The sequence below is a fragment of the Balaenoptera physalus genome (genome assembly GCF_965194825.1).
Source record: "Balaenoptera physalus genome assembly, chromosome: 19".
NCBI lineage: Eukaryota > Metazoa > Chordata > Mammalia > Artiodactyla > Balaenopteridae > Balaenoptera > Balaenoptera physalus.
In genome coordinates, this window is record NC_138900.1 from 61,278,639 (window position 1) to 61,290,083 (window position 11,445).

Genomic DNA, 11,445 nt, shown 5'->3' on the forward strand with positions numbered 1-11,445 from the left:
TCGGTTGTGGGTAACTGCTGAGATGCAGAATTGCCAGGTCTGGGCATCCTTCATTTTCATGGAGGTTGGCAGTGGTTGATTTGGAAGTTGCAGACTTCTGGGCTGGGAGCTCTGTGAAGGAAGGAACAGTCTTTCAGCTGTGAATGAGGGTTACGTTAGGGGACAGGTAGTAAATGTGCAGGTACTCAACCAGTGCTTAGTTCTGTTTGTTCAGCAAGTGTTTCTTGAGCCCCCCTTGTATGCCAGGGGGCCATGTTAGGCACTGGGGGGTGGGAGATGCCCAGTATGGGGTCCTGGTCCTGAGAAACAGGGAAAATTATTCTGTATTTGGAAGAGCAGACTGCACGAGTGGAGTTTTCTGGGCCTTAGTCTAAAGGGTAGTATTCTCCATCTGTCTCAGTCAGCTCAGGCTGCCATAGCAAAATACCATAGACTGGGGGGCCTACACAGCAGACATTTATTTCTCACAGCTCTGGTGGCTGGAAGTCTGAGATCAGGATGCCAGCATGGTCGATTCCTGGCGAGAGCCCTCTTCCTGGCTTGCAGACAGCCACCTTCTGCCTGTGTCCTCACCGAGAGAGTGAGTTCTGGTCTCTTTCTCTTCTTGTAAGGACACTAATCCCATCATGGGGGCCCCACCCTCATGACTTCATCAAACCTAATTATCTCCCAAAGGTCCTACCTCTCAATACCATTCACAATGGGGGTTAGAGCTTCAACATAGGAGTTTTGGGGACAAACACATTAAGTCCATAACACCATCCCCGGCATGGAAGAGCAAAGAGGAGGAACGTTTTACAAAGGGCCAGAATACATAGGTTGGCTTGTGACTTGGCTCTTTGTGGTGGGGGGGGGTTGTGGATTTTCTGTCCTAGGCCTAGTGAGAGGTAAGTTCAGGGGCCCCCTCCAAAGAGTGTTCATCTGACCCCTACTGACTTGGAATCTGTGAGGTGGGAAGGGCAGAGGCATCACGGGACCTGTGTGTCACTCCTGGTTCTGTCTCTTACTTGCTGTGTGGCTTTGGAGAAGTTGCTTCACAGCTCTGGGCCTCAGTGTACCCATCTGATAGGTGCGCTGGGTCCGTTTTGGGGAATCTGAAGAAGTATAGTGCTGAGATGGCCTAGAGTGGCACCCGCAGCCAAGCCTCATGGCTATCTTTCAACCCTCCCCGCCCCCAGTCACAGCCAAGGCCACATGACAGCCAGAGAGTCCTCTTTGTTGGCCCCAGGAGAACATTTGGAAACAATCACATCCATCCCCATTGATTGCTGCTTGTTGCTAAGACATTGTGTTGGCCAGCCATCCCCACGTCAAAGTTCAGGGCCGCTCAGGACTCTGCCGCTGTCTTCCTGGGCCCCCCTAAGTGTGCGTGTGGTCTGGCCTCACCCCAGCAGAACGAGAGGGCCGAATGTGCTGAGAGGGAGGTCAGGGTCGTGGGGTAAGAGCCTGACCCTTAGAGCCAGATGGCCGGGGTTCATATCCTGGCTTCTGCTCTGTGACCTTGAGCAAGTCACTTCCCTGCTCAGTTTCCCCATCAGGAGTCAGGCGAGGATGAAACCAGCTCCTGTCTTGGAGCAGCGCCTGGCTTCTGTATCAGGCCTAACAGAGATGGCGTTTAATTCTCTGGGACAAAGGCAGATCCTCATTTGGCTCAGGCAGTCTCTCCTTCCGAGGAAATAACTGAGTTTGAATTCAGTTTTAAAAAACTGATTCCCTCCAATCCAGCCCCTGAAGTCCTTTCCATTTCAACTTCTGCTTTCTCTCGAAAGAGAAGGGTTTACTGAGCTATTATGCTGGTATGAACCATAATGCAGGGGAAAAGGTTTATCCTACTGAGGAGAATGCAGCTATTTTAAGGAACTTGAACTCGTCTTTATTTGCACCCACCTGCCACAAGAAATCCGAATGAGCCTCCTTGGGGTAACCATTCTCCTTGGAAAACAGTTCATCAGCTCAGGAGAGGGAGGAAAGGAGAGACCAAGTGTGGTCTCTCTTCACATGGTGAAGTCTCCCCCACCATCATTCCATCCTTCGTGGGGCCCCCATCACTGCACCTCCTGCACCGTGGCTCTGAGTTCGTGCAGACAGACCCACACTTCCCTTTTAAGTTGGAGGGAGGGAGGATTTTTTTTTTTTTTTAAATGAGGATCAGGCTGGAAAGTTGTGCAAGTGAAAAATACTGGATTTTTATTGTAACGTCTCTGGTGCTACATGTGGTTGCCCTGACCTGCAGAGGCATCACGTTGAATTACCCATAAGAGCTCTCGTCCTCAACGGGTGAACGTGTGTGCACGTGCATGTGTGCACATGTGCACGTGTGTGTGTATTTGTGCATGTGTGTGTGCGTGGAGAGGGTATATGTGTGTGGAGTGTTGTGTGTCTGCTTGTGTGTGTGTGTGTGTGTGTGTGTGTGTGTGTGTGTGTGTGTGTGTGTAGGGGGCATGCTGCCGGTCTCCAGAGTTGAGTAACTTTATGAGTGGTACTTAAAACCCTTCTGTCATCCACAGGACAAAGTTCAGCTCCTCGTTTTCCTGGCAGAGAAGGCTGAATTTGGCCCAAACTCAATCTTTTCATTTTCATCTCCTGCCAGTTCCTTACCAAGCGCCCTCTGCTCCAGCCACAAACAACCTTTTGCTGTTGCCCAAAGAGCCCATGATCTTGTGCCCTTCTAGACCTTTGAAGATGCCAGGCCCACAGCCAGGGATCCCCTTTCTTTCCTCTTTCCGGGCCCAGCTCGCATGGGTGTGAAACCTCCCAGGCCTGCCCAGATCGAGTCCTTCCTCCGCCGGACTCCTTAGCCTCTTTTATCCTCACGAGACCCTCTTGTCACATGCACTGTTGTGTTTGATTTATTGCGTCCGTCGTCCAGCAGGTGTCTGGCTCCCTGAGAACGGGTGCGGAGTCTGAGCCATCTCCGTGTTGCCGGCACCAAGTGCATCGCCCGGCAGGGGTCCGAGCTCAGTGCTGGTCAGAACCGAGGAGTGAAGCTTAGGTTCTGTCGTAAGATGCTGATGTGGTGCTGCTGAAAGAGGCTGGCAAACACATCAGCATCAATAGTAACATGCGTATTGAGGGTGGCTTCTGTGCTGGGCCCCTGCTAAGCCCTCTGCCTCTGTGAATGCGTTTAATCCATACCACTCTGTGGGGCAGGTTCTGGCATGATTCCCCATTTGCAGGTGGAAACATGAGGCCCAGAGAAGGGAAGCCACTTGCTCGAGGTTACATAGTTAGTGATACACTCACCATCAAGTAAGGCCGGTTACCACTCGACTGATCTGCTTTTATCCTGGACACTAAACCTTCCTTGGCATCGTTTTCCTTGTGATGATGGCTTTCGAGTTCTACCCGTCCAACTTCCTTGGGTATAGGAACCGCCCTGCCCACCCTTCCAGGTGCCGCAGGATCTTTGCACAGGGTTTGCTCCTGCGCTTGCAAGTCTGAGTGTCAGCTGACCAAGAGAGCATGGCATTCCTACATGTCCTTGAGAGACTTCCTAAATTTGCTTCCAGCGGTGCTACCCCCCTCACTGGAGGCACACCTAGTGAACGCAGGGAGAATCCACCGTGACCTACATTGGAAGGAAGTGGGACGGGCGGTGCGGGGGGAGAATAACAGTGTGGGAGAACATCGCAGCCGACAGTCAGAGATGAAAGGCATTTGATTTATAACAGAATCTCACATTCATCCTCATTCTTATGAGTTAGAATTTTTCCTGAAAGTTCCTGGGAGGCCAGCAGCCCCGGGGAAAGGAGGAGTCCTAATCCTTTCCTCTGAGCCTAGAGCAAACAGACTTGCCCTACTTCTTCCACGGCATCGGGGGAAAGGGAAGGGCACGAGAGAAAGGATGCTTGCTCATGGCAGCCGAATCTCACGGTTGACACCAGCACGCAAGGGGCAGGCGGTCACTTCAGTGAGAAGGAGGAATTGGGCTTGGAAATACATTCAGAAACCAGCCCAGTGGGACTGCTTTCTTTCTCATCACAGTTTTCCTTCGGTGTTGTGAGGAAGGGAAAGGGGGACTGAGTTACATCTCATCCCTTCAGTGACTATTTATTGAGGTCCCAGGAACTATATAAAACATCGGGGATGTAGTGCTGAGCAAGAACTAACTGTATCCTGCCCTCGGGGTGCTCTCAGCCCGCCGGAGAAGATTGCCACGGGACAAGTATAATGTGGGGCGATAAAGTCGGATGATGAACATCATTCATTCATTCATTCATTCATTCATTGAACCAGTGGGTATCTGGCACTTACCACGCGCTAGGCATTGTTCTAGGCCTGCACTTCCAAGATGGTAACCACTAGCCACATGTGGCTGTTTACATTTAATTAAAATTAAACAAAATTAAAAATTCAGTCCTTCAGGTGCACAAGCCACGTTTCACATACTCCTTAGCCGCATGTGGGTACTGGCTCCCATACTGGACAGGGCAGAAACAGACCGTTTCCATCACCGCAGGAAGTTGCATTGGGAATGCAGTGCTGCTTGATACGCCGGGCCGTGAAGGGGGTTGCTCAGAAAGGCTCTGCCCTTGGGGTTGGCGGACTCTTGGTGTTGGATGAAGACCAGCATGCATTGCGTTACAGCGCAGGGCGATAGGTGCTGAGGTGTGGGTGCACTGAAGCGGGGCAGCCCAGCCAAGCCTGGCCTCCAGAGGCCGGGGGTGTTTCCGTGAAATCTGCGTCTCGTGAAGAGGCTATGGGGCAAGTGGGGAGGGGAACAGTGTGCCAGGAAGAGGGAGGAACATGTATCAAGGCCTGGGCTCTAGAAAGAGGCTGGAGAGACGAAAGGAGTTCAGCGTGGCTAGTCGTGGACCCCGTGCGTTTATGTGGCTGTAAGTGCGGAGAGGGATGAGCAGGAAGTGGAGGGAGACCAGGCCGTCCCGGCTCTTGCAGACCCTCCGGGAGGCGGGAGGAGGGTCCAGTTTGCAGGGCTGGGGTGGGCATCTTGCTCAGAGGGCCCCTCTTGGGCAAAAGCCCGGAAGGCGGGTGGGGGACGGGGAGAGGGAGGAGGGGGAAGGAAGAGTCTGCTCTGAGCTGTCTGCAGGGTCCAGACTCGGTGTTCGTCCGTTCGGCACCCCAGAAAACTGGTCCAGAAACGACCCCTCTTCCCTCTGCGGAGCTGCGGAAGGACGGAGCTCGCGGAGAGGCTGGCTTGCGATGCTGGGGCGGCGAGGGCGGGTTACCCCAGGCCTGGGACCAGCCTGTGCCACAGCGCCCGGTGCCGTGGGGGACAGGAATGCGGGTGGAGCCGGGCGGCCCATTCAGCTCTGCTCCTTTAGTCAGCTGAGTGAGTCGCAGCCTCTCGGAGCCCCGCTTCCTTCTCTGCAGCCTGGTGACGGTAATGTCATGCTGTAGGGCCACCGGGACCGTTTTGAGACGATCATAGCAGCGGGCGTTTACTGAGGGCTTACCTTGAGCCAGGCGTTGTGCTGCGTCCTTTACCCCAGGATCTCTCACTCTCGGCGCCAGATGGGTGAGGCTGGATCGTCCTCTGTGCTGGGGACCGTCCTGGGCACGGGAGCACGTTTAGCGGCATCCCTGGCCTCCATCCACTAGGTGCCAGTAGCACCCGCCCCCAGCTGTGACAAACAAAATGTCTCCAGACATTGCCAGATGCCCGCGATTGAGAACCCCTAACACACACTGTCCCGTGCATTCTCACAGCAGCCCATTTTACAGACGCGGAACCAGCAGGCGTCAGAGCTGAGCTGTCAGCGCTGGGATTTGAACCCGGGCGTCTGTCCACTTGGGCCTGGGTGCTCGGGCCGTTGACTCTGTTCCACTGTTGGCCTAGATGGCCAGGGCGTAGCCCAGGGCCAGGCACGTAGTAGGTGGTCAGTGAAAGGGCTCTTTCGGTGATCGGTCACCGGCTTGTTCAGTCGATGAAGCTGACCCTCGGAGCTGGAGCTGCAGGGCGGGGACGGCGGGCTCTCTGACCCCTGGCTGGTCCCTGAGTCGCGGGACCTGCGGGCGCACGCGGGAGCACCCTTGAGGGGTGAGGGAGCTGCCGTTCTTAGGCAGCGATGAACCTGGCCGAGCTGGTCGCTCCTTCGGGAGTCAGAACTTTTCCCTGGAAGATGCCGGCCTCGCAGAAGTGGGGCCGTTTGTTTCCTCTGCTCTTTCTTCATCGGGCTTTTATTACCCACGAGGTCAGGAGCAGTGCTGAGGGCCCGTGGGGAAGCCGCAGGCAGATTCCCCCCTCTTCCCCTTGCCAGCCCTGGTCTGCCGCGTGCCCTCTGGAAAACCCTCCCAGCTGGGGGTCTTTCAGGGCCGGGTTTTGTGTGTGTGCGTGTGTGTGAGTGTGTGGGGTGTGAGTGTGTAGTGTGAGTGTGTGGTGTGGGCATGTGAGTGTGTGTGTGTGTGTGTATGTGTGTGGTGGGGGTGGTGTGTGTGTATGTTGGGGTGTATGTGTGTGTGTGTGTGTGTGTGTGTCTGTGTGTGTTTTTCTGGGACGTGTTGAGGAAATGGCCCTGAGAGGCAGGCCTGAGGCCTCCTTGTTTATTTACTGTCTTTGGAAATCACCATCAGTGATGAAATCGCCCCAGGGCCAGAGGCGGCAAGGCCTGGCCTTTGCTAAACCTGGCAGCTGGGCTGACAGAACCCAGAGCAGGGCACAGGGTGCCAAGTGTCCTCTTCTCCTGCGTGTTGAGAAGCCGTGTGTGTACATATACAAGTGCTTGTGTGTGTGTGCATATTAACCTGTGTCTGGGTGACCACTGTATATGCATGTGTGTGTGCGCATCTGTGTACACTTGTCTGTGTGCCTGTGTGTGTTTAAATCTGTGCGTGCATATGTGTCCTCCTGTGTGCGTGCATACGTGTTGCATGCTTGTGTGTGACATGACCCCTTCTCCCCTCGTTGTCACACCGGTGGACACAGAGAGACCTGGACTTGACACCCAGCTTTGCCAGTTACTCACTTGACCTGAGGCTAGTCACACCCGCTTTCTGAGCCTCGGCGTTCAGGTCTGTGAAATGGGAGAATAAAAGACAGCAACCTTGAGGAGGAGTTGCAATGAGGACCACGGGTGACATGTGTGCTGGGAGCCTGGCTGGGAGAGGGCAGCGGGTAGAGGTTTGTCCCCACCCCCAGGCTTTGGGGAGGCGGGGACTCTAGTTCCCCTCCCAGCATCGGGCAGGGCTGGGTAGACTCATCTCCTCCCACATGGTGTGGCCCAGTCACGTGGCCTCTGGTGCCTGGAGAGGCCAGAACTCAGTGGGGCCGTTTGTGCTCCCGTAGCTCTTCCGCTCAGGGTTAGAAACTACTAAAAGGCTGAGGTCAGGGGCTCCAGAGACCCCAGCTTTGCCCCCTGGTGACCACAACACTGCCATTCTTGTGTGAAGCTGCCACCCTTTTCCGTAGTGACAGCCTCCCTGGTTCTTCCCGTTTGCCCAGGAGAGGACAAAGAAAATCCCACCCCCATTTTGTATACCCCGCACCCCAGCTCCATCATAAAGCCAGAGGGTTCTCAGTAACCATGGGCAACCGAAAGCCAAGAAAATGGGAGTATTTTCTCTGTCTCGCCACTGTTTTCTGATTAGTCACTCCTCGCTAATTAGCAAGTGACGAATGGGACAATAAAGCTCTGAAAGTATCCATTGACTTCCTAGAATCCCAGCCATAGGCATGGCAGAGGGTCTGGCAGAGAAGCCCAGAAATGGGAAGACATCTGTGGGTCCCGAGGAAGGAAGCACAAAGGACCAAGTCACACTGGGCGTGTTGGCGGGTACTTGCCTCAAAGACACATGTGGGACACGCGTGGGAGGCGTGGGAAGCGGCTCCGTCTTCCCCTTTCCCTCCACACTGTCTGGAAGAAGTGATTTCACTTCATGGTCATTTGATGACTAAGGCAGACTTCCCCTGTCCCTGGTGGAAGTTGTTGAGGGGACCCTGGGGACATTGCAAGGGTCTGTGGCAAGGCTTCCAAAGGTGGCTGAGAGCTCTTGAGTGGACAGCTCCACCAGATGCACGGGGGTGACAGCTGCTGCTTACATCCACGGGTCCCCACGGGCCTCGTCCGGATGGGCAAGGTTGTGTTTGTAACAAAAGACCCCCCCACCCCAGGGGCATAAGTCGGTTTCTTCTTGCTCCGTTGACGGGTCCGTGGAGCGTCAGCGGGGACCCTGCTCCACGTGAGCGGTGTGTTGGGGGCCAGGCCGGTGGAGGTTCCTCCACCTGGTGATGTGTCACCTCCACGCCAGGGTTCTCAGGGGCGGGGAGGACGGGAGCACTCAGCGCTGGCGGTATAGTCCTTTGGCCTCGGGAAGTGACTCATGTCACTTCTCTCACATATGTTCCGCCGGAATCTGTCATGCAGCTGTGGCTTGGCTTCAAGGGGGCAGGACTCTCCATCTTTCGGGTAGCTGGAGTCGGAGGAAACCAGGACTCGGTGGCCATTAGTATTGTCTGCCTGTTATGGATGTGGGATCAGTGGGGCTGACCATTGCTGGCTGGAGGTCCCGAGTGTCCTACCTGGGCGTTTTAGTTTCCTTTGGCTGCTGTGACAAATTCTCATGAACTTTGTGGCTTAAAACCACATAATTTTATCATCTCATAGTTCTGGAGGTCAGAAGTCCAAAATGGGTCCCCCAGGCTAAAATCGAGGTGTCACCGGGGGGGGGAGAATCCATTTCCTTTCCTTCTCCAGTTTCTACAGACTGCCCACACTCCTTGGCTCGTGGTGGCATCACTCTGATCTCTGCCTCCCTCTTATTAGGACGATGTGATGACGTGAGGCCACCTGGGTAACCCAGGATCCATCTCCCCACTTCAAGGCTCTTAATCATGCCTGCAAAGACCCTTTTGCCGTGTCCTGTCACATATTCACAGGTTCCAAGGATTAGGACGTGGGCATCTCTGGGGCCCTTACTCTGCTGACCACATGGGCCAGCCCTGGTAGGAGAAACGAGGCTCCCCCCCCGCCCCTCCCCCGCCTCTGTTCCTCCCTTGCTCTTTGTTTCCCTGCAGACACTGTGCTGGGGACTGGGGATGACGAAGCCCCTTCCTCACGGAGCTGCCAGGCCGTTCCAGGGCGGGGGGAGGAGGGGGACTGACGTGAACAGTGGGCACGTTTTATGGGGAGGCCCAGTCGCCTGCTCGGGGTGGGGCCCGGCAGGGATTTTTTTTTTTTTTTTTTAATTTTATTTTTGGCTGCGTTGGGTCTTTGTTGCGCGCGGGCTTTCTCTAGTTGAGGTGAGCAGGGGCTACTCTTCATTGCGGTGCGTGGGCTTCTCATTGCGGTGGCTTCTCTTGTTGCAGAGCACGGGCTCTAGGAGCACGGGCTTCAGCAGTTGTGGCTCTCAGGCCCTAGAGCGCGGGCTCAGTAGTTGTGGCGCACGGGCTTAGTTGCTCCGCGGCATGTGGGATCTTCCTGGACCAGGGCTCGAACACGTGTCCCCTACATTGGCAGGCGGATTCTTAACCACTGCGCCACCAGGGAAGCCCCAGGCAGGGATTTGTCAGCTGTGACCTGAGCAGTGAGGAGGGGTCAGGGCAGTGAGCTGGGAGATTACGTTATAAAGACAGGTTCCTCGCCGCTTGGTCCCAGTACCCAGGGCCTGGGCTCCCTCAGTGGCTGGAAGTCGCTCCTCATTTTTGTCTGTGCTAATCGTGCCTGCTGTGTTCGTGGACCCCTCCGCCCGCCCACCACTTTTCAGGGAGGTAGGAGGGGACGGCTTCCTCCTCGTCTGGGTCTCTGGCCCTGGAGTGGGCCATGCCTCCAGGAGGCTGGCCGGACTTGGCTGCAGGGATGTGGGAAATAGGACCCAGGACCTACTGATATTTGCAAAAGCACCACAGTTGAAAGCTGGGCTGGGCAGCCTGGGCTCAGCTGTTTGCACTGGGGGAAGCGCTGGCCTCAGGGATGCCTTCCTCCTCCTCGGGCCAGAAAGGGGGATTGTCTAAGGCCCCTCTGATGAAGAACAGATCCTCCAAACAAGCCCCGCTGCCGGTCTTGGTGCCAGCCTCAAACAGGGGAGGTGACTGTGACATGCTGTGGGCCCCCCCACCCCCCGTGGCGGTAGGCAAGGTTGTTCAGGCCGGGGGAGAGCGAGACCTCTAAGTACAGCCTAGAGATAAAAGCTGGACACGCTCCACTGGCTTTAAACACACCTTCCCTCTGAGCCCTGAGAGATGCCATTGGCGTTCTCTTTCTCCTGTGCCTTTGCCCCCTGCCAAAAGCTCTAGGCGGCGTGGCCAAGATTCCTCTTTGGGGTGGAAAAATCAAAGGAGGAAGCATGACCTTCTAATTAGCAAAGACAGACACATGGCTGGCGGAGGGACCACCCTGGGCTTCGTGTGCTGCAGCCTCCTGAGGTGCCCTTTCCATCTCGTGCCCACATTCCTCAGCCTTCAACACCCTTCTGGGCGCCAGAGCCAACATGCAAGTGTTTCCAGTGGATTGTGGACGGAAAGGTAATTTTCCACGTCAGGATCAAATCCTCGCCAGAGAGGCAGGGACTGGTGAGTGTGGTGGCCCCCTGGACTTGCCATGTGAGGCATTCAGACCAACTGTATTTAATTATTAAGTTAATTGTCTTCCTTGCTAAGCACTGTGAGGGCAGAGACCGTAGAACACAGTGGGTGTCTAATAAGTGTACATTGCATGTAAGAATTGAATGCCAAGCGTATCATTTAATATTCCGAGAAAAATACCCTCCTCTCCAAAAGTATTTCTACCGATAATTCTGTATCTGAGCTCATTTAATGCAAGGGGAAGCTAAGGAGCGGGAAGGTTCATTCTCCAGCGTCAGGAGGATGTACAGTCACCTGGTGATGATAAATGTGGCATCCGTTGTAGTGTTTCCCACAACTGTGCCCAGAGCAGACATCAGTAATCAATCACCACTCTTTCCTGTTGAGCCCAGATGCAGCTGCAGAATCCTTCACAGCACACCTCCAGGAAGTCACTACCAGGCACTTGAGATGTTTGCAAAATCCCAAATTGACAAGCATTTCCATATAATCGAATTCATCTGTACCTTACCTCCAAATTTCTACTTTCTGACTCAGGATGGTCCCTGTACTTTCTCCTTTACTTCAGTTACCAGCGTCAATAGGTGTCTTTCTTCCTGTGGCCACTTCACTGACCGTGTAACCCTGGTCAGGCCCCTTTAGTCTTCTGTGGACCACAGTTCCTTGTTTGTAGAATGGAAATAATTATAATGTCTGGCAAGACTCCCTGAGGCCCAACCAAAGCTTAGGGCACTTGGAACGGTACTTGCTAGCACCTAATGGACACTGAGGAAATGATAGCAATTTAAAAATACATTTGTCTCCCCCCTAAATCCTCAGCAGATTGAAGCCCCGGCAGCAGGTGGCCCTGGGCTGAAGCGCCTGGGGAGGCCCGCCCTTCCTGGGTCTCTGGCCAGCCCTCCTCAGCACACTCTCTAACCCCCTCTCACTTTGATGCCGCCCTCCTGCATTCACTCCTCTCAGCCCAG

The 11,445-nt window shown here is 54.8% G+C and overlaps 1 protein-coding gene across 1 annotated transcript in view; it reads left to right on the plus strand.

Moving 5' to 3' along the window:
• LOC309649284 (uncharacterized protein) overlaps positions 1–11,445 on the plus strand; it is a 111,162-nt gene that overhangs the window by 86,985 nt on the left and 12,732 nt on the right. The window lies entirely within an intron of this gene.